Consider the following 25,071-nt stretch of genomic DNA (forward strand, 5'->3'; position numbering starts at 1 on the left):
GTATTTCCAACTGACCCGTACTGACGCGAGTACGCGGGAAACCCGTAATGAATGATTCTTTAAATTTTTCGAGAACAGAGATTAATCGATCTTTGTCGTTACCGATCACATCAGTGTCAACCTCGTTAATGTTGACCGCATCTTCCGCGACTTTACCACAAGCGTTAACGACCTTTGTTTTACAAATAACGAGGCTATTTTGCGTGATATTTACGTCGAATCCCTGGCTCAAAATCTCGCGACCAATCATGATGTCGTATTTTAGGTAATCGTCGGCAAGGACATGAAAAACTATCTCCAATGTAAGACCGTTAATACAAACAGTGGACGAAATCTGAAGTGTACTCTTAATACAAGTATTCCCGATCCCCCGCATCACTACCACATCGGTTATTCTCTTACCCGAAAATTTCGAGGCTAGGGACTCTTTGATTAACGAACACTCGGCCCCAGAATCAAAGTAAAATGGATACGACTCACCCAGATGGCTTAATCTACCAGCCGGAGCTTCCACTACACAGGAGTCGATCCGGCGTTCGTCAATGGAATCGTAGTTTCTTTTCCGCGATGATGGGCAATTAGGCGCGATATGTCCCTCCTCGTGGCATTTGAAGCAGGTCACCTTCGACGATGCGGCTGGTCGTTTTTCCTTCGGGTTTCGTATATCCTGCTCCTTCCCCGTTTGTATTTGCAGGCGACACTCCGTTCTCCTATGTCCGAGAGCACCACAGCGGTAGCACTTAATCCGAGGAACTGATAGCCTGCTTCGTTTAGCTTCAGGTTCCGTTAGTGAATTTCTTGGCGAAAATGTCGGCTGATCGTTGTAAGGGAGAATCCTCATTTCATCATGAAATTGGTCCTCCGTCCTGATATTATTCGCGAGCGTTAGTCGCCGAAAGCGTCGATCTTGTGAACTCAGTATATAAAGGGCGAAGGCATTGATCACTTCGGGCATCGTTAGATCTTGCAACTTCATCTGCAGCATGGAGCGGAGGCGACTACCGTACGCTCCCGGGGATTCAGTCTCCGACGGTCGTTCTCTGGATATCCTTATTAACGCCGAAGCGGCTGTCTCTCTGCCACCAAAACGCGAAAGAAATTGTTCCTTAAACGTTGGCCAGGTAAGCTTTCCACCGCGCACCATTTGTGAAAGCCAATGCGCAGCAGGACCCCTTAGGGCGCGATTTAGAGCGGAAAGTAACGCACTATCTTGCATCGGGTGGTCTTTCAAAATCAAATCAGCATGAGAGCACCACGCGGATGGATCGGCGCCCGCACCTTCGGGGTCAAAACGTGGTAACGTTGCATCCTTAGATTCCGTACTCGGTCTTTGCTCCTCCGGTTTGTGCGCTAGCGTCTGAATTAACTCGCGCATAAGGACCATTTGCTCTTGTAGCACTTTAAACGGTTCTGATCCCACTTCTGATGTCGGGTCACGATTCGAATTTTGGGCGCGCGACGACTCTTCATGTGGACTAGCCATCGTTTCACAAAGCCGAGATTTTATTTACACGTATATACAGGTCTATCACTAAGCTTAACAAATAATAAGTACGACTAATAATAAGTCTAACAAACACTAAGCCTAATGAATAATACGATCTACGAATAATTAAATTAAATAATACTATTAGCAATGTTTGAGTTCAAACGAATCCACGGTCACCGGGATAACTCCTTACTAAGCGAAACTAACTTAGACGCAAATGCGATCGTCGAAAATGCTCGATGTATCACTCTCCAAGGCAATCGCAAGAATGCCAGCCTCGTGGAGATTTTTCTCCCTGTACGATTGCATTTTGTTTTCTATACCCGTTTGGAAGCATCGAGAAGGTTCCAAACGCCGTTGCTAGGCACACTCGTTGGAAGCATCGAGAAAGTTCCAAACGCCGTTGCTAGGCAGTTTCTGCCTGGAGTTTTGATTACTAATACAATGTATGTACCATTGCATCGGCACCTCCGAGGCAACATCACACGTGGCTCGGCCCGCTCTCGAGGCCGCATGCCGCCACAACCACATTTCTCGGAAAACACATACAACCACTCCAGACCTCCGTTAGATAAAACATCCATCCCGTGACCGTGGCTACGTTCAGCGACCGATTGTCACCTCGAACCCAATCTCGCTTATTACAAATCTTAAGCAATTACAACTATAATAAAATCTAGGCTAAGGTACTAGAGGATGTTCCCAAAATTTCCAAGGAAAGGCTTCGGCTTTCCTTCCATCTCCGACATATAGAATTATAGGAAATAGGGTGGTAATTACATCCTCGGTGTGAGTTTCGGTGAGAATTATAGTGCTTTACGGAGTCGGACAGGAAAGAAGAACGTTGGAAGAAGGTTTAGCGGAAGGGAATAGAGAGAAAGGAAATTGTTGAAAGGCGCAATGTTGTTCGAGAAAGGAAAGTTGGCACAGAAAGAAGAGAGAAATTTATAGGATTTGGTAAATTTAATAAGTGGTAAATGGGTGGCGAATGGAAGAAAGGGTAGAGAATAATAGGATGTAACTAAAATATTTTTATGATGAAAAGATAGAAGATAAAAGAGCGGTAATTGTGGAAAAAATGAATTAAACATTAATATAGGTTTAAGCAAGTAATACGTAAAGAGACCGGTTAGTTCCGCGGTAAGGTGTCGAACTCGCAACGTTTTGGTGGCGTGTTAGATTCTCGAGGCTGCGTGCGAAGCCCCGTTATTGTTGCGAGGGGCTCGTCTCTTCACCCTGGGGTTTCTTCCCCCCGGGTTGGTGTGTCCAAACCGGCTCGAGGTAATGAAAGCTACCCGATTTTGCTCCCGTAAGCAATTTTTGTTGTACGTTTGATAGGTGTGGGAAGGAAGAGAAGAAGAGTACCGCATCTGGTCCAAGTAGGCATGGTATGCAGACAAGGTAAGGACACGAGCATTTATCGTACGACAGATTCAATTATAGAGGGAACATTACCGAATATTACAATTACAAATTACAAACTATATTAACTAAAACGAAGTAAGCAATTAAATGAATAATTTACCTAAAGCAATATATTAACATAATCTTATATTAGAAACAGAATTATAACACAGCATTAAAAATTCTAATTGCATCGGATTAGGCAGGGAAAAGAGATGTTATAGTACAAACCTTCTGATGTGCGCTGTATAAAGCATCAAATGTCGAGAACAACGCGCTTCGAACTGTCCATCTAACCCTAAAAACAGCGGACATTCGTTGAATTGAATTTTTAGCCTTGAGCATTGAAAAAAAATTAAAATTGCACCGGATTTGACAGGGACCAGTGTTGACACAGTGCAAACCTTCTGATGTGCGCTGTGTAAAATCGCAAATGTGGAGTACAATGCGCATCGAATTGTTTAATTTGCCCAATAGCAGCGGAGATGCGTTCAATTGCATATTTAATCTTCAATAATGAAAACTGTGGTTGCATTGGATTTGAATTAATCTACATGTCGGAGATGAGAGGACACCGGAGACCTTCCCTCTGGAACTTCGGAAAATCCGTAAAATTGTAACTAAAGTTTACAGCTGTAATTAAGCGATTTGCTATCATTGTACTTGTTTGCGATTTGTGATAATAAACTTGGGCTCGGGGCGACAGTCAGTCGCCAAACGTAGCCGCGGTCACGGGATGAACGCTTTGTCTAACAAAGGCATGGAGTAATTCTATAGCTCTCTTTAAAAAGGAAATAGTTGTAACACTCGACAGTAAACATTCCAACGTTCTCTGTCCCGTAGCTCGCCACACGCAGACCCTATTCGATATAATATAACGCTTAATATGAATTTTATCTATCTGATTATTTAATACCTTAACTAATTTCATAGTAACGTCATCGACCGCTGTTAGGCTCTTTCCCCTTTTAGTTCAAAATAATTAATAGTCGAAAACTAGTATGAAGGAGGTGTGATTTTAGTCTTAGTTTGTAGAAACCATTAAAATGGTAAAATTGGATATCGTACTAAATCGTAAAAGATGCCAATTTACGATAAAAATTAAGAAATCGTTCAATTTGATTTTGTTATAATGGAAAAACCATCTCCTGTTACGTCAAAAAATCGTTACCGTTTGATAAACAAACCAACACCTTGTCAAGGTATATAAGGAACGAGGAAGTCGCGCGCGAGCTCTTTTGTGCCTGAAATTCCGGAGAGTGAACATCGAAGAAGAATTTAAATATAAGGTAAATAAAAAAAATATCAAATAACAACATTGCAACTAGCAATTTACAACGTCTAAACCATTAATTTACAACACTTAAGCTATTAATTTATAACAGATAAACCATTGCTTTATACATTTAAACCATTAATTTATGACATTTAAACTATCAATTTATAACATTTAAGCCATTAATTTACAACATGTAAACTATTAATTTATAACATTTAAGCTATTAATTTATAACGTCTAGGCCATTAATTTACAACATTTAAACTGTTATTGTATACATTTATGCTATTAATCTATAACATTTAAGCTATTAATTTTTAACGTCTAGGCCAATAATTTGTAACTTTTAAACTGTTATTTTATACATTTAGCCATTAATTTATATCATTTAAACGATTAATTTATATCATCTGAGCCATTAATTTATAACATTTGAGCCATTAATCTAAAACAATTACTCCATTAATTCTTAACAGTTATACCAATAATTTATAACCACATTCTCCCATTAATTCAAAGTAATTACGCTCTTAATTTATAGCAGTTGTACCGTTAATCGGTTGTAACTCTACATTCATTGATTTAAATCAATACCATCAATTCGTAGTGAGTGAATTAATGATTTATTTTGTTTCATTTTATTAACGAAATCTATCAAGTCTTTGATGTACTATTTTATTTCTATATAGCATTATTTTTTAGTTTTAAATACAGTATTTAATTTCTCATTTCACTATTTCGTATAAAACCTGTGGTAACACAGAGTGTAATCTTAAGATGTAATTTTCCATGTCTGCTCAAAACTAAGGAAACAACACCATATTCATGGAATCAAGGAAGCGAGTGCAATTTAACCGAAGGCAACCACATCTTATCTGTAGCTGGACATGAGTCAGAGGACATTTCAAATCATGTTGCTGTTTTGCCTCGGAGTATCAAGACCGTTAGATTACAAGTAATGTAAGAACAAATAAACTCCGGGCAAAACAATATCGCCGCCACTATGTCGCTTTATTATAAAATAATTTTACATCTCTGCTTCCAATGTTTAAAAACTGTTTATGTAAATGGGACCCGAGCGTAGTTACCTCCTCGTGGTGGGTCCCGGTAATTGGTATCGTTTCCCAAATAATAATACACCAAGTACTATTTTGAATATTAGTATTATTATTTGAGAAACGATATCAAGCTAAAAACTACTTGAACATAGTCTGGTCTAGATCATCGAAAATAGTTTTGGTGATCTAGATCGGACTAAGACCCCCCCGCGGGGGCGCCGTGGGACATCGTGGGACATCGCGGGACACCGTGGGATGCGAGCGTTTTAGCCTTAATTAATCTTAAGATAGATACCTATGTTATGTGCATTGTAAGCTCATTCTGTACAAAGATACCTATCTATCTTGGAACGAAAAATAAAAATCTCGCCTCTCGTGATGCCCACGCTTACCATGTTGGAAAAATTGTTCCCACGATTTATCGGTTCACGGTCGCTCAGTTCTTTCAAACCGTAGCGTGACGTACTCGCTCGCGCGTATTCCGGGTACGTGCGGGTCAACGTGCACTGGACAACTCTTTGGATTCGTAAGTCGCCCCAAGCACACCTCTGTCTTGAGGACTACTCGACGACTGCTCGTCGTTTGCCTCGAATCACGGGAGCTGTCATCGCACTGGTGATGCCTGCGATCCGCAATACTGTCCGATTGGTACTTCGGTACTCGGGCAGAGACCTGCATTTCACGTCCTCCGTAATTCTGTTCGGGCCCGCGGGAGTGGACCCCACTGTTCAGTTGAGGTCAATGCCTTCGTAATCCTGTTCAGCGGTCCCTCCTCGTGAGTGGACCCCACTGTTCAGTTGAGGCCTCTTGCCTTCGTAATCCTGTTCAGCGGTCTCTCCCCGGGTTCCACATGTTCAGTTGGAGTGTGTTAAATCGCAGGCCTATTTGCTGGATCGCTAGTATCATCGGTTGGTGCCATCGACCGTGATAAGATCCAGACGACGTGACAGGAATCGGGCGAAGGTCAATGCTTGGGCTTTCCGCTGAACCTTAGGGTTATCCGGTGCACGGGGGTAGGTCATGTAGGTTTGTTAGTTCTTTCGAGAGATCGTGATTTCGTTCGTTCCGGGCGCGCCGCGGTTTTTCTTTCACCGTCTGATTGTTGGGGCTCCTTTTCCGTAGTAGCCTCATATTGTTTCTTTCGTTCCAAGTTAGACAAATGTGTCTTTGATACCGAATGCGGCCAGTAGGGTTGCGAATTATTGTACTGATCGATGTAATCGTTGTGTGGGAGATAGATGTGTGTTATGTATGTTGTTTTACGTTTGTAAGGATTTATGTAACTGCTGCGTAGGAGATAGGTGTTTCGCGGTTAGGCTACGAAATAACTATCTCTTTACGCAGGCCCATGAAGTAGAGTCAGAACTCGACATTCTTGCCAGTAGGTTGAATGTCGAGACCGATGCATAATGTTAAATAACTCATGGGCGGGTCTCGTGCGTAGTCACCTCCTCGTGGTGAGACCTGGTAATTGGCATCCTTTTCCAAAAATTAATCAGTTGATTAATCTTTGGAAAACGATGCCAAGCCAAGAACTACGCAACAGTCCAGTTTGGATTACCAAAAGCCTCTAAGAGAATTCTGTTCAAACTAATTGATAGTCGAAAATTAGTATTAAAGAAGTATGAATTTAGTCTTAGCTTGCAGAAACTATTAAAATGATAAAAATGGATATCGTATTAAATCGTTAAAGAAGCCAATTTACGATAAAAATTAAGAAATCGTTCAATTTGATTTTGCTATAATGGAAAAACCGTCTCCTGCTAAGTCAAAAAATCGTTACTGTTTGATTAACAAACCGGCATCTTGTCAAGGTATATAAGGAACACGGAAGTCGCGCGCGAGCTCTTTTGTGCCTGAAATTCCGGAGAGTGAACACCGAAGAAGAATTTAAATATAAGGTAAATAAAAAAAAAATCAAATAACAACATTGCAACCAGTAATTTATAACGTCTAAACCATTAATTTACAACACTTAAGCTATTAATTTATAACATTTAAGCCATTAATTTATAACATTTAAGGAATTAATTTATAACGTCTAAACTATTAATTTATAACATTTAAGCTATTAATTTACAACATCTAAACCATTAATTTACAACATTTAAACTGTTATTCTATACATTTAAGCCATTAATTTATAACATTTAAGGAATTAATTTATAACGTCAAAACTATTAATTTATTACATTTATACTATTGATTTATAACATTTAAGCTATTAATTTATAACATTTAAGCTATTGATTTATAACATTTAAGCTATTAATTTACAACATTTAAGCTATTAATTTATAACATTTATGCTATTAATTTGTAACATTTAAACTATTAATTTATAACATTTATGCTATTAATTTATAACATTTAAGTTATTAATTTACAACATCTAAACTATTAATTTACAACATTTAAACTGTTATTCTATACATTTAAGCCATTAATTTATAACATTTAAGGAATTAATTTATAACGTCAAAACTATTAATTTATTACATTTATACTATTGATTTATAACATTTAAGCTACTAATTTATAACATTTAAGCTATAGATTTATAACATTTAAGCTATTAATTTACAACATTTAAGCTATTAATTTATAACATTTATGCTATTAATTTATAACATTTAAACTATTAATTTATAACATTTAAGCAATTATTTATAACACTTATGCTATTAATTTATAACATTTAAGCTATTAATTTACAACATCTAAACCATTAATTTACAACATCTAAGCCATTAATTTACAACATTTAAACTGTTATTTTATGCTTTTAAGCCATTAATTTATAACATTTTTAATTTTTAACATTATTTATTTGAGCCATTAATCTCAAACAATTACTCCATTAATTCTTAACAGTTATACCAATAATTTATAACCACATTCTCCCATTAATTCAAAGCAATTATGCTCTTAATTTATAACAGTTGTACCATTAATCGGAAGCAACTCTACATTCATTGATTTAAATCAATACCATCAATTCGTAGTGAGTGAATTAATGATTTATTTTGTTTTATTTTATTAACGCAATCTATCAAGACTTTGAAGTGCTATTTCATTTCTATATAGCATTATTTTTTAATTTTAAATACAGTATTAATTCCTCATTTAATTGTTTCGTATAAAATCAGTGGTAACACAGAGTGTAATCTTAAGATGTAATTTTCCATGTCTGCTCGAAACTAAGGAAACAACACCATATTCATGGAATCAAGGAAGCGAGTGCAATTTAACCGAAGGCAACAACATCTTATCTGTAGCTGGACATGAGTCAGAGGACATTTCAAATCATGTTGCTGTTTTGCCTCGGAGTATCAAGACCGTTAGATTACAAGTAATGTAAGAACAAATAAACTCCGGGCAAAACAATATCGCCGCCACTATGTCGCTTTATTATAAAATAATTTTACATCTCTGCTTCCAATGTTTAAAAACTGTTTATGTAAATGGGACCCGAGCGTAGTTACCTCCTCGTGGTGGGTCCCGGTAATTGGTATCGTTTCCCAAATAATAATACACCAAGTACTATTTTGAATATTAGTATTATTATTTGAGAAACGATATCAAGCTAAAAACTACTTGAACATAGTCTGGTCTAGATCATCGAAAATAGTTTTGGTGATCTAGATCGGACTAAGACCCCCCCGCGGGGGCGCCGTGGGACATCGTGGGACATCGCGGGACACCGTGGGATGCGAGCGTTTTAGCCTTAATTAATCTTAAGATAGATACCTATGTTATGTGCATTGTAAGCTCATTCTGTACAAAGATACCTATCTATCTTGGAACGAAAAATAAAAATCTCGCCTCTCGTGATGCCCACGCTTACCATGTTGGAAAAATTGTTCCCACGATTTATCGGTTCACGGTCGCTCAGTTCTTTCAAACCGTAGCGTGACGTACTCGCTCGCGCGTATTCCGGGTACGTGCGGGTCAACGTGCACTGGACAACTCTTTGGATTCGTAAGTCGCCCCAAGCACACCTCTGTCTTGAGGACTACTCGACGACTGCTCGTCGTTTGCCTCGAATCACGGGAGCTGTCATCGCACTGGTGATGCCTGCGATCCGCAATACTGTCCGATTGGTACTTCGGTACTCGGGCAGAGACCTGCATTTCACGTCCTCCGTAATTCTGTTCGGGCCCGCGGGAGTGGACCCCACTGTTCAGTTGAGGTCAATGCCTTCGTAATCCTGTTCAGCGGTCCCTCCTCGTGAGTGGACCCCACTGTTCAGTTGAGGCCTCTTGCCTTCGTAATCCTGTTCAGCGGTCTCTCCCCGGGTTCCACATGTTCAGTTGGAGTGTGTTAAATCGCAGGCCTATTTGCTGGATCGCTAGTATCATCGGTTGGTGCCATCGACCGTGATAAGATCCAGACGACGTGACAGGAATCGGGCGAAGGTCAATGCTTGGGCTTTCCGCTGAACCTTAGGGTTATCCGGTGCACGGGGGTAGGTCATGTAGGTTTGTTAGTTCTTTCGAGAGATCGTGATTTCGTTCGTTCCGGGCGCGCCGCGGTTTTTCTTTCACCGTCTGATTGTTGGGGCTCCTTTTCCGTAGTAGCCTCATATTGTTTCTTTCGTTCCAAGTTAGACAAATGTGTCTTTGATACCGAATGCGGCCAGTAGGGTTGCGAATTATTGTACTGATCGATGTAATCGTTGTGTGGGAGATAGATGTGTGTTATGTATGTTGTTTTACGTTTGTAAGGATTTATGTAACTGCTGCGTAGGAGATAGGTGTTTCGCGGTTAGGCTACGAAATAACTATCTCTTTACGCAGGCCCATGAAGTAGAGTCAGAACTCGACATTCTTGCCAGTAGGTTGAATGTCGAGACCGATGCATAATGTTAAATAACTCATGGGCGGGTCTCGTGCGTAGTCACCTCCTCGTGGTGAGACCTGGTAATTGGCATCCTTTTCCAAAAATTAATCAGTTGATTAATCTTTGGAAAACGATGCCAAGCCAAGAACTACGCAACAGTCCAGTTTGGATTACCAAAAGCCTCTAAGAGAATTCTGTTCAAACTAATTGATAGTCGAAAATTAGTATTAAAGAAGTATGAATTTAGTCTTAGCTTGCAGAAACTATTAAAATGATAAAAATGGATATCGTATTAAATCGTTAAAGAAGCCAATTTACGATAAAAATTAAGAAATCGTTCAATTTGATTTTGCTATAATGGAAAAACCGTCTCCTGCTAAGTCAAAAAATCGTTACTGTTTGATTAACAAACCGGCATCTTGTCAAGGTATATAAGGAACACGGAAGTCGCGCGCGAGCTCTTTTGTGCCTGAAATTCCGGAGAGTGAACACCGAAGAAGAATTTAAATATAAGGTAAATAAAAAAAAAATCAAATAACAACATTGCAACCAGTAATTTATAACGTCTAAACCATTAATTTACAACACTTAAGCTATTAATTTATAACATTTAAGCCATTAATTTATAACATTTAAGGAATTAATTTATAACGTCTAAACTATTAATTTATAACATTTAAGCTATTAATTTACAACATCTAAACCATTAATTTACAACATTTAAACTGTTATTCTATACATTTAAGCCATTAATTTATAACATTTAAGGAATTAATTTATAACGTCAAAACTATTAATTTATTACATTTATACTATTGATTTATAACATTTAAGCTATTAATTTATAACATTTAAGCTATTGATTTATAACATTTAAGCTATTAATTTACAACATTTAAGCTATTAATTTATAACATTTATGCTATTAATTTGTAACATTTAAACTATTAATTTATAACATTTATGCTATTAATTTATAACATTTAAGTTATTAATTTACAACATCTAAACTATTAATTTACAACATTTAAACTGTTATTCTATACATTTAAGCCATTAATTTATAACATTTAAGGAATTAATTTATAACGTCAAAACTATTAATTTATTACATTTATACTATTGATTTATAACATTTAAGCTACTAATTTATAACATTTAAGCTATAGATTTATAACATTTAAGCTATTAATTTACAACATTTAAGCTATTAATTTATAACATTTATGCTATTAATTTATAACATTTAAACTATTAATTTATAACATTTAAGCAATTATTTATAACACTTATGCTATTAATTTATAACATTTAAGCTATTAATTTACAACATCTAAACCATTAATTTACAACATCTAAGCCATTAATTTACAACATTTAAACTGTTATTTTATGCTTTTAAGCCATTAATTTATAACATTTTTAATTTTTAACATTATTTATTTGAGCCATTAATCTCAAACAATTACTCCATTAATTCTTAACAGTTATACCAATAATTTATAACCACATTCTCCCATTAATTCAAAGCAATTATGCTCTTAATTTATAACAGTTGTACCATTAATCGGAAGCAACTCTACATTCATTGATTTAAATCAATACCATCAATTCGTAGTGAGTGAATTAATGATTTATTTTGTTTTATTTTATTAACGCAATCTATCAAGACTTTGAAGTGCTATTTCATTTCTATATAGCATTATTTTTTAATTTTAAATACAGTATTAATTCCTCATTTAATTGTTTCGTATAAAATCAGTGGTAACACAGAGTGTAATCTTAAGATGTAATTTTCCATGTCTGCTCGAAACTAAGGAAACAACACCATATTCATGGAATCAAGGAAGCGAGTGCAATTTAACCGAAGGCAACAACATCTTATCTGTAGCTGGACATGAGTCAGAGGACATTTCAAATCATGTTGCTGTTTTGCCTCGGAGTATCAAGACCGTTAGATTACAAGTAATGTAAGAACAAATAAACTCCGGGCAAAACAATATCGCCGCCACTATGTCGCTTTATTATAAAATAATTTTACATCTCTGCTTCCAATGTTTAAAAACTGTTTATGTAAATGGGACCCGAGCGTAGTTACCTCCTCGTGGTGGGTCCCGGTAATTGGTATCGTTTCCCAAATAATAATACACCAAGTACTATTTTGAATATTAGTATTATTATTTGAGAAACGATATCAAGCTAAAAACTACTTGAACATAGTCTGGTCTAGATCATCGAAAATAGTTTTGGTGATCTAGATCGGACTAAGACCCCCCCGCGGGGGCGCCGTGGGACATCGTGGGACATCGCGGGACACCGTGGGATGCGAGCGTTTTAGCCTTAATTAATCTTAAGATAGATACCTATGTTATGTGCATTGTAAGCTCATTCTGTACAAAGATACCTATCTATCTTGGAACGAAAAATAAAAATCTCGCCTCTCGTGATGCCCACGCTTACCATGTTGGAAAAATTGTTCCCACGATTTATCGGTTCACGGTCGCTCAGTTCTTTCAAACCGTAGCGTGACGTACTCGCTCGCGCGTATTCCGGGTACGTGCGGGTCAACGTGCACTGGACAACTCTTTGGATTCGTAAGTCGCCCCAAGCACACCTCTGTCTTGAGGACTACTCGACGACTGCTCGTCGTTTGCCTCGAATCACGGGAGCTGTCATCGCACTGGTGATGCCTGCGATCCGCAATACTGTCCGATTGGTACTTCGGTACTCGGGCAGAGACCTGCATTTCACGTCCTCCGTAATTCTGTTCGGGCCCGCGGGAGTGGACCCCACTGTTCAGTTGAGGTCAATGCCTTCGTAATCCTGTTCAGCGGTCCCTCCTCGTGAGTGGACCCCACTGTTCAGTTGAGGCCTCTTGCCTTCGTAATCCTGTTCAGCGGTCTCTCCCCGGGTTCCACATGTTCAGTTGGAGTGTGTTAAATCGCAGGCCTATTTGCTGGATCGCTAGTATCATCGGTTGGTGCCATCGACCGTGATAAGATCCAGACGACGTGACAGGAATCGGGCGAAGGTCAATGCTTGGGCTTTCCGCTGAACCTTAGGGTTATCCGGTGCACGGGGGTAGGTCATGTAGGTTTGTTAGTTCTTTCGAGAGATCGTGATTTCGTTCGTTCCGGGCGCGCCGCGGTTTTTCTTTCACCGTCTGATTGTTGGGGCTCCTTTTCCGTAGTAGCCTCATATTGTTTCTTTCGTTCCAAGTTAGACAAATGTGTCTTTGATACCGAATGCGGCCAGTAGGGTTGCGAATTATTGTACTGATCGATGTAATCGTTGTGTGGGAGATAGATGTGTGTTATGTATGTTGTTTTACGTTTGTAAGGATTTATGTAACTGCTGCGTAGGAGATAGGTGTTTCGCGGTTAGGCTACGAAATAACTATCTCTTTACGCAGGCCCATGAAGTAGAGTCAGAACTCGACATTCTTGCCAGTAGGTTGAATGTCGAGACCGATGCATAATGTTAAATAACTCATGGGCGGGTCTCGTGCGTAGTCACCTCCTCGTGGTGAGACCTGGTAATTGGCATCCTTTTCCAAAAATTAATCAGTTGATTAATCTTTGGAAAACGATGCCAAGCCAAGAACTACGCAACAGTCCAGTTTGGATTACCAAAAGCCTCTAAGAGAATTCTGTTCAAACTAATTGATAGTCGAAAATTAGTATTAAAGAAGTATGAATTTAGTCTTAGCTTGCAGAAACTATTAAAATGATAAAAATGGATATCGTATTAAATCGTTAAAGAAGCCAATTTACGATAAAAATTAAGAAATCGTTCAATTTGATTTTGCTATAATGGAAAAACCGTCTCCTGCTAAGTCAAAAAATCGTTACTGTTTGATTAACAAACCGGCATCTTGTCAAGGTATATAAGGAACACGGAAGTCGCGCGCGAGCTCTTTTGTGCCTGAAATTCCGGAGAGTGAACACCGAAGAAGAATTTAAATATAAGGTAAATAAAAAAAAAATCAAATAACAACATTGCAACCAGTAATTTATAACGTCTAAACCATTAATTTACAACACTTAAGCTATTAATTTATAACATTTAAGCCATTAATTTATAACATTTAAGGAATTAATTTATAACGTCTAAACTATTAATTTATAACATTTAAGCTATTAATTTACAACATCTAAACCATTAATTTACAACATTTAAACTGTTATTCTATACATTTAAGCCATTAATTTATAACATTTAAGGAATTAATTTATAACGTCAAAACTATTAATTTATTACATTTATACTATTGATTTATAACATTTAAGCTATTAATTTATAACATTTAAGCTATTGATTTATAACATTTAAGCTATTAATTTACAACATTTAAGCTATTAATTTATAACATTTATGCTATTAATTTGTAACATTTAAACTATTAATTTATAACATTTATGCTATTAATTTATAACATTTAAGTTATTAATTTACAACATCTAAACTATTAATTTACAACATTTAAACTGTTATTCTATACATTTAAGCCATTAATTTATAACATTTAAGGAATTAATTTATAACGTCAAAACTATTAATTTATTACATTTATACTATTGATTTATAACATTTAAGCTACTAATTTATAACATTTAAGCTATAGATTTATAACATTTAAGCTATTAATTTACAACATTTAAGCTATTAATTTATAACATTTATGCTATTAATTTATAACATTTAAACTATTAATTTATAACATTTAAGCAATTATTTATAACACTTATGCTATTAATTTATAACATTTAAGCTATTAATTTACAACATCTAAACCATTAATTTACAACATCTAAGCCATTAATTTACAACATTTAAACTGTTATTTTATGCTTTTAAGCCATTAATTTATAACATTTTTAATTTTTAACATTATTTATTTGAGCCATTAATCTCAAACAATTACTCCATTAATTCTTAACAGTTATACCAATAATTTATAACCACATTCTCCCATTAATTCAAAGCAATTATGCTCTTAATTTATAACAGTTGTACCATTAATCGGAAGCAACTCTACATTCATTGATTTAAATCAATACCATCAATTCGTAGTGAGTGAATTAATGATTTATTTTGTTTTATTTTATTAACGCAATCTATCAAGACTTTGAAGTGCTATTTCATTTCTATATAGCATTATTTTTTAATTTTAAATACAGTATTAATTCCTCATTTAATTGTTTCGTATAAAATCAGTGGTAACACAGAGTGTAATCTTAAGATGTAATTTTCCATGTCTGCTCGAAACTAAGGAAACAACACCATATTCATGGAATCAAGGAAGCGAGTGCAATTTAACCGAAGGCAACAACATCTTATCTGTAGCTGGACATGAGTCAGAGGACATTTCAAATCATGTTGCTGTTTTGCCTCGGAGTATCAAGACCGTTAGATTACAAGTAATGTAAGAACAAATAAACTCCGGGCAAAACAATATCGCCGCCACTATGTCGCTTTATTATAAAATAATTTTACATCTCTGCTTCCAATGTTTAAAAACTGTTTATGTAAATGGGACCCGAGCGTAGTTACCTCCTCGTGGTGGGTCCCGGTAATTGGTATCGTTTCCCAAATAATAATACACCAAGTACTATTTTGAATATTAGTATTATTATTTGAGAAACGATATCAAGCTAAAAATTACTTGAACATAGTCTGGTCTAGATCATCGAAAATAGTTTTGGTGATCTAGATCGGACTAAGACCCCCCCGCGGGGGCGCCGTGGGACATCGTGGGACATCGCGGGACACCGTGGGATGCGAGCGTTTTAGCCTTAATTAATCTTAAGATAGATACCTATGTTATGTGCATTGTAAGCTCATTCTGTACAAAGATACCTATCTATCTTGGAACGAAAAATAAAAATCTCGCCTCTCGTGATGCCCACGCTTACCATGTTGGAAAAATTGTTCCCACGATTTATCGGTTCACGGTCGCTCAGTTCTTTCAAACCGTAGCGTGACGTACTCGCTCGCGCGTATTCCGGGTACGTGCGGGTCAACGTGCACTGGACAACTCTTTGGATTCGTAAGTCGCCCCAAGCACACCTCTGTCTTGAGGACTACTCGACGACTGCTCGTCGTTTGCCTCGAATCACGGGAGCTGTCATCGCACTGGTGATGCCTGCGATCCGCAATACTGTCCGATTGGTACTTCGGTACTCGGGCAGAGACCTGCATTTCACGTCCTCCGTAATTCTGTTCGGGCCCGCGGGAGTGGACCCCACTGTTCAGTTGAGGTCAATGCCTTCGTAATCCTGTTCAGCGGTCCCTCCTCGTGAGTGGACCCCACTGTTCAGTTGAGGCCTCTTGCCTTCGTAATCCTGTTCAGCGGTCTCTCCCCGGGTTCCACATGTTCAGTTGGAGTGTGTTAAATCGCAGGCCTATTTGCTGGATCGCTAGTATCATCGGTTGGTGCCATCGACCGTGATAAGATCCAGACGACGTGACAGGAATCGGGCGAAGGTCAATGCTTGGGCTTTCCGCTGAACCTTAGGGTTATCCGGTGCACGGGGGTAGGTCATGTAGGTTTGTTAGTTCTTTCGAGAGATCGTGATTTCGTTCGTTCCGGGCGCGCCGCGGTTTTTCTTTCACCGTCTGATTGTTGGGGCTCCTTTTCCGTAGTAGCCTCATATTGTTTCTTTCGTTCCAAGTTAGACAAATGTGTCTTTGATACCGAATGCGGCCAGTAGGGTTGCGAATTATTGTACTGATCGATGTAATCGTTGTGTGGGAGATAGATGTGTGTTATGTATGTTGTTTTACGTTTGTAAGGATTTATGTAACTGCTGCGTAGGAGATAGGTGTTTCGCGGTTAGGCTACGAAATAACTATCTCTTTACGCAGGCCCATGAAGTAGAGTCAGAACTCGACATTCTTGCCAGTAGGTTGAATGTCGAGACCGATGCATAATGTTAAATAACTCATGGGCGGGTCTCGTGCGTAGTCACCTCCTCGTGGTGAGACCTGGTAATTGGCATCCTTTTCCAAAAATTAATCAGTTGATTAATCTTTGGAAAACGATGCCAAGCCAAGAACTACGCAACAGTCCAGTTTGGATTACCAAAAGCCTCTAAGAGAATTCTGTTCAAACTAATTGATAGTCGAAAATTAGTATTAAAGAAGTATGAATTTAGTCTTAGCTTGCAGAAACTATTAAAATGATAAAAATGGATATCGTATTAAATCGTTAAAGAAGCCAATTTACGATAAAAATTAAGAAATCGTTCAATTTGATTTTGCTATAATGGAAAAACCGTCTCCTGCTAAGTCAAAAAATCGTTACTGTTTGATTAACAAACCGGCATCTTGTCAAGGTATATAAGGAACACGGAAGTCGCGCGCGAGCTCTTTTGTGCCTGAAATTCCGGAGAGTGAACACCGAAGAAGAATTTAAATATAAGGTAAATAAAAAAAAAATCAAATAACAACATTGCAACCAGTAATTTATAACGTCTAAACCATTAATTTACAACACTTAAGCTATTAATTTATAACATTTAAGCCATTAATTTATAACATTTAAGGAATTAATTTATAACGTCTAAACTATTAATTTATAACATTTAAGCTATTAATTTACAACATCTAAACCATTAATTTACAACATTTAAACTGTTATTCTATACATTTAAGCCATTAATTTATAACATTTAAGGAATTAATTTATAACGTCAAAACTATTAATTTATTACATTTATACTATTGATTTATAACATTTAAGCTATTAATTTATAACATTTAAGCTATTGATTTATAACATTTAAGCTATTAATTTACAACATTTAAGCTATTAATTTATAACATTTATGCTATTAATTTGTAACATTTAAACTATTAATTTATAACATTTATGCTATTAATTTATAACATTTAAGTTATTAATTTACAACATCTAAACTATTAATTTACAACATTTAAACTGTTATTCTATACATTTAAGCCATTAATTTATAACATTTAAGGAATTAATTTATAACGTCAAAACTATTAATTTATTACATTTATACTATTGATTTATAACATTTAAGCTACTAATTTATAACATTTAAGCTATAGATTTATAACATTTAAGCTATTAATTTACAACATTTAAGCTATTAATTTATAACATTTATGCTATTAATTTATAACATTTAAACTATTAATTTATAACATTTAAGCAATTATTTATAACACTTATGCTATTAATTTATAACATTTAAGCTATTAATTTACAACATCTAAACCATTAATTTACAACATCTAAGCCATTAATTTACAACATTTAAACTGTTATTTTATGCTTTTAAGCCATTAATTTATAACATTTTTAATTTTTAACATTATTTATTTGAGCCATTAATCTCAAACAATTACTCCATTAATTCTTAACAGTTATACCAATAATTTATAACCACATTCTCCCATTAATTCAAAGCAATTATGCTCTTAATTTATAACAGTTGTACCATTAATCGGAAGCAACTCTACATTCATTGATTTAAATCAATACCATCAATTCGTAGTGAGTGAATTAATGATTTATTTTGTTTTATTTTATTAACGCAATCTATCAAGACTTTGAAGTGCTATTTCATTTCTATATAGCATTATTTTTTAATTTTAAATACAGTATTAATTCCTCATTTAATTGTTTCGTATAAAATCAGTGGTAACACAGAGTGTAATCTTAAGATGTAATTTTCCATGTCTGCTCGAAACTAAGGAAACAACACCATATTCATGGAATCAAGGAAGCGAGTGCAATTTAACCGAAGGCAACAACATCTTATCTGTAGCTGGACATGAGTCAGAGGACATTTCAAATCATGTTGCTGTTTTGCCTCGGAGTATCAAGACCGTTAGATTACAAGTAATGTAAGAACAAATAAACTCCGGGCAAAACAATATCGCCGCCACTATGTCGCTTTATTATAAAATAATTTTACATCTCTGCTTCCAATGTTTAAAAACTGTTTATGTAAATGGGACCCGAGCGTAGTTACCTCCTCGTGGTGGGTCCCGGTAATTGGTATCGTTTCCCAAATAATAATACACCAAGTACTATTTTGAATATTAGTATTATTATTTGAGAAACGATATCAAGCTAAAAACTACTTGAACATAGTCTGGTCTAGATCATCGAAAATAGTTTTGGTGATCTAGATCGGACTAAGACCCCCCCGCGGGGGCGCCGTGGGACATCGTGGGACATCGCGGGACACCGTGGGATGCGAGCGTTTTAGCCTTAATTAATCTTAAGATAGATACCTATGTTATGTGCATTGTAAGCTCATTCTGTACAAAGATACCTATCTATCTTGGAACGAAAAATAAAAATCTCGCCTCTCGTGATGCCCACGCTTACCATGTTGGAAAAATTGTTCCCACGATTTATCGGTTCACGGTCGCTCAGTTCTTTCAAACCGTAGCGTGACGTACTCGCTCGCGCGTATTCCGGGTACGTGCGGGTCAACGTGCACTGGACAACTCTTTGGATTCGTAAGTCGCCCCAAGCACACCTCTGTCTTGAGGACTACTCGACGACTGCTCGTCGTTTGCCTCGAATCACGGGAGCTGTCATCGCACTGGTGATGCCTGCGATCCGCAATACTGTCCGATTGGTACTTCGGTACTCGGGCAGAGACCTGCATTTCACGTCCTCCGTAATTCTGTTCGGGCCCGCGGGAGTGGACCCCACTGTTCAGTTGAGGTCAATGCCTTCGTAATCCTGTTCAGCGGTCCCTCCTCGTGAGTGGACCCCACTGTTCAGTTGAGGCCTCTTGCCTTCGTAATCCTGTTCAGCGGTCTCTCCCCGGGTTCCACATGTTCAGTTGGAGTGTGTTAAATCGCAGGCCTATTTGCTGGATCGCTAGTATCATCGGTTGGTGCCATCGACCGTGATAAGATCCAGACGACGTGACAGGAATCGGGCGAAGGTCAATGCTTGGGCTTTCCGCTGAACCTTAGGGTTATCCGGTGCACGGGGGTAGGTCATGTAGGTTTGTTAGTTCTTTCGAGAGATCGTGATTTCGTTCGTTCCGGGCGCGCCGCGGTTTTTCTTTCACCGTCTGATTGTTGGGGCTCCTTTTCCGTAGTAGCCTCATATTGTTTCTTTCGTTCCAAGTTAGACAAATGTGTCTTTGATACCGAATGCGGCCAGTAGGGTTGCGAATTATTGTACTGATCGATGTAATCGTTGTGTGGGAGATAGATGTGTGTTATGTATGTTGTTTTACGTTTGTAAGGATTTATGTAACTGCTGCGTAGGAGATAGGTGTTTCGCGGTTAGGCTACGAAATAACTATCTCTTTACGCAGGCCCATGAAGTAGAGTCAGAACTCGACATTCTTGCCAGTAGGTTGAATGTCGAGACCGATGCATAATGTTAAATAACTCATGGGCGGGTCTCGTGCGTAGTCACCTCCTCGTGGTGAGACCTGGTAATTGGCATCCTTTTCCAAAAATTAATCAGTTGATTAATCTTTGGAAAACGATGCCAAGCCAAGAACTACGCAACAGTCCAGTTTGGATTACCAAAAGCCTCTAAGAGAATTTTGGATGATCTAGACTGGACTGCACCGTGGGACATCGTTGGACACCGTGGGACGTCGTTGGTCCAGTATGGATCACCAAATGCCACGAAAAGAATTTTGGATGATCTATGCTGGACTGCAACGTGGGACATCAACGGTCAAGTGTGGGTCACCAAATGCCGCGAAAAGAATTTTGGATGATCTACACTGGACTGCAACGTTGGACGCCGTGGGACAACGTTGGACACCGTGGGACACCGTGGGACACCGTTGGACAACGTGGGACATCGTTGGACATCGTTGGACATCGTTGGACATCGTTGGACATCGTTGGACATCGTTGGACATCGTTGGACATCGTTGGACATCGTTGGACATCGTGGGACATCGTTGGACATCGTTGGACATCGTTGGACATCGTTGGACATCGTTGGACATCGTTGGACATCGTTGGACATCGTTGGACATCGTTGGACATCGTTGGACATCGTTGGACACCGTGGGACACCGTGGGACACCGTGGGACACCGTGGGATATGTCTTGGCTATGTCGAGTCCATTCTGAGCCCATTCTGTACAATGATACTTATCTGACTTGGAACGAGATATAAAAATCTATTCTTTTTTCCACTGAATCTTGCGGTTATTTTGTGCACAGAAGTGCGTCGCGTGAGTCCATTGATTCTTCTGAAAGATCCCGATGTATGAAATCATTCTCTTAGCTCAAACCAATTTTTAACGAATTATCTTATTGTTTCAAATTGAGTTATAACGTCATAAACTTGCAAATTAGTAACAGGTAGATTCAAATAACTCGAAACAAGGTTTCGCGCGCGTTTGCACAGTATTCTTTAAATATATTTAGTGGCGAACTTTTGAATTCTTGCAAATATTTTCCATTATTTAAAACACGCGACTGTAGTGTATTATTGGAATGTATATTTCGTATTCTAATAACGAAAATTCACAGTATATATTCTAATTGCGAACAATATAATTCTTGCAAACGATTGCATTGCATTCACGTTATTCACGAGCATTTGTTTACTATCGAAAAATATCTCACAATTTTCAACTTAATAATATTTTTCAAACTTGTTCCAATTTCTTAATAATAATTTTTAAGTGTAAAAAAATAGCAGTATTTTCTAAATAAACGTTCGATAGGAAAAAGAAGAAAATTGTCGAAATGACGTTCCGCTTCTTCCTCACCCCTCCCTCCCACCCGCCCTTAAACAACCACCATTTCCACCACTGGACTTTACACGGTTCCTGCCTGATGTTAGTCTCCCTGATGATATTCGCTGGGATACCGCAGCATCCAGGGTAACGTTCTCTGTTTCTCCGCATCGAACGGTGAGTCGCATGCATTTTTGTTCCTCCGGTCACTCAATCATGTCGTAGGATGAAAGGTCCGAATCGGCACGGGTGACCGGTTGTATTACGTAGAATTTTGTTGCGAGCATAGTGACCGCGGGTATTTTTATACCCGTGAGTAGTAACATTCTTTTTTTAAATTTATTAGTTTAGGATAGGTCTTCTTGCACAGCGCGATTATAATAATTAGTCTTTTAATAATTAGTTTAAATATATACACTTGAGAATATATTCGTGTTATTTATAAATATGCATGTTAACATTCCGTATAAATATTTGCAAATGGCAAATGTGTACACAAATATACCTGTTTAACATAAACATACTTGATTTTAAACAATGAATTAATCGTGGCAATATTAAGTCACGTTCGTTTATTTCACTTTGGCTAGAATTTAAAATATGAGTTAAAATTCATTTTTTCCCGTACAAGAATGTGTGAGATTTTACGTGCAAGAAGACACTTCGTGACAGGCAGATCTTTTAATCAAAGCAATAATTTTGAACACTGCTTCTGCACTTTCGAGTATATGCTTTGATAAAGAGATCGCCTGAGATTATTTCTTTCTTAGAAATACATTTAGAGTCAATAATTCCATTCGATCAAGATTCAGTCTTTTTCAATTAACGCTACTTTTTTGCAATATTAAAGTTTTGTTCTGATTTATTAAACTAATAAAGTAGAGTTACTTAGTTACTATTAAATTAATAAAGTAGATTTAATCAGATACGAAGTAGTAAAATATAAAATCAAAGAACGTTAGTCCGTTAAATAAAAATTACATAAACTAATCATTTCTTTTAGATCAGGATTTTTAGGTTTAACCCTTTCCGTGCCCATTGTCAGGATCTCATTCACGTGCCCAGGTGCTACTTGAATGGGAGAGAGACATTGGGCACGATGACCTAGAATTAAGTAATGTAATAATTTGTCAGCGACTGACGATGTGTTAGTGTATCGTGCACGACGTATTTTCCACATTATGTGTGTGTGTTGTTAGGCCGTGGAACTGCGTCGCTTTTTTTCATTCGTTAAAACATGAAATATTAAAAATGTCGAGACATATATCGATTCAATTTACGTCTCGATACAATCTCAATTTGTGATAATATGGACCACGCGATTAAGTGTAACCACGCTTTAAATATTGCCGTAAATTACAATTATAATTCCAAGTTTACTTACATTTATTTTAACGATATCATTTCCTCGGACGTGTTTTATTACGTTTTACGCAATGGTCACTAGCCTTCGTCAGTCGATTTCAGGAAAACGGTACGTACCTTAGAGTGTGCATGGTGTGTGTTAAGCTCGGGTGTCGGAGGCGTCTCGGGACGTCCTCTCTAGTGTAGGACCTTTGCGCCCGAGCGTTTGTGTGAGAACCGTGGAGCGAGTGTGTTGGTGTGCCTGTTTTGCCATTTTTAAATATAGCGCTAGGTAGGATAGGTAGTATACTTTCTGGTATGTCTGTTAATTATAAGTAGGTAGGGCCGGGCAGGTTGGCACAGTCTCTGGTCGGGTAGGCGCGTTTTCGTGTGACCAACCTGTTTCTGGAAATCTAATTTGAAAAATCGACGGTGAAACTGGCACGAGTAGAGCATGCACTCGTCTCTGGTTTTGCCTTTCGATTTTTCGAATTTCGCGGTCGCGGTCGCGAATGGGTCGAAACGAACGTTTATTGCTCGAGCACGCACATGCGAGTGAGCAACGATCACTGCTGTGATCGTTGGTCAGTCCATGTGTACTTCAATCAGCTTCCGCGGTTTATATTTTTATTTTACCTTGGTAAATTTTTTTTTTGTTTGCGATTTAGAAGTCTCGAGTTTAGATTTAAGTTTCAGCGGGCATTGCGCCCGAAGAAAGAAGGGGCTATAAGCCGAAGAGGCCCGGCAAACTGCCACTCAAGAGGACAACTACTAATGGCTCCCCATCCTCTGGGTCATCCAGAGCATGGGAAGTCATTATTGTTACTACTTTGTCACTATGCTCGATTTTAGTATTTGTAGTAGTAGTAGTAGTAGCAGTAGTAGTAGTAGTTTGCCTTTTGGCCGATGTATATATCGGCCCATCGTCCCATTGGGCAAATCGCGATTTTTCTTATTAGTGTTGCGACAAATTAATTACGGGTTGTATTAGAGTTACGAAATAACATCGCGGCTTTCCATTAGTGTGGCGAGAAAATGATTACGGTTTGAATTAGAGTTGCGATAAAATGATAATCGCGTTTGCTTTAGAGTTGCGAATTACGATATCGCGATTGTCTTTTGCAATTTTTAGAATTTTTCCTGTTTTCTATTGTTTAAAATTAGATTATAAAAGTGTTAGTTTTCATTGAATTTTATAGTATTGCAAGTAGCAATATCAGAATATTTAAAGTAGCTTTTTATATAGTAAGTAGTAATTTTTATTAAATTCACTATAAGAGTTAGCGTTGCGATATTGGTCCATCGCGAGTTCTATTAATTTTTCCCTTTAGCGTTGCGATAATGAATGATCGCGTTTTGTTCACTAGAGTTGCGTTTACAAAATGCCCAAACCCTCCGACTGCAATTGTCGGACACTGTTCCTGGATCACACGTACAGCTGCAAGAGCTGTACAAGTGTGATCATTCATCGGCAACCTCCTACATGGTTGCACTGCGATATGTCAGCCCTCCACTCGCGATTTTTATATTAGTGTTGCGATAAATTAATTACGGGTTGTATTAGAGTTGCGAAATAACATCGCGGCTTTTCATTAGTGTGGCGAGAAAATGATTACGGTTTGAAGTAGAGTTGCGATAAAATGATAATCGCGTTTGCTTTAGAGTTGCGAATTACGATATCGCGATTGTCTTTTGCAATTTTTAGAATTTTTCCTGTTTTCTATTGTTTAAAATTAGGTTATAAAAGTGTTAGTTTTCATTGAATTTTATAGTATTGCAAGTAGCAATATCAGAATATTTAAAGTAGCTTTTTATATAGTAAGTAGTAATTTTTATTAAATTCACTATAAGAGTTAGCATTGCGATAATGTTCCATCGCGAGTTCTGTTAATTTTTCCTGTTAGCGTTGCGATAATGAATGATCGCGTTTTGTTGAGT

Source organism: Bombus huntii, chromosome 6 (genome assembly GCF_024542735.1).
Source record: "Bombus huntii isolate Logan2020A chromosome 6, iyBomHunt1.1, whole genome shotgun sequence".
Lineage (NCBI taxonomy): Eukaryota > Metazoa > Arthropoda > Insecta > Hymenoptera > Apidae > Bombus > Bombus huntii.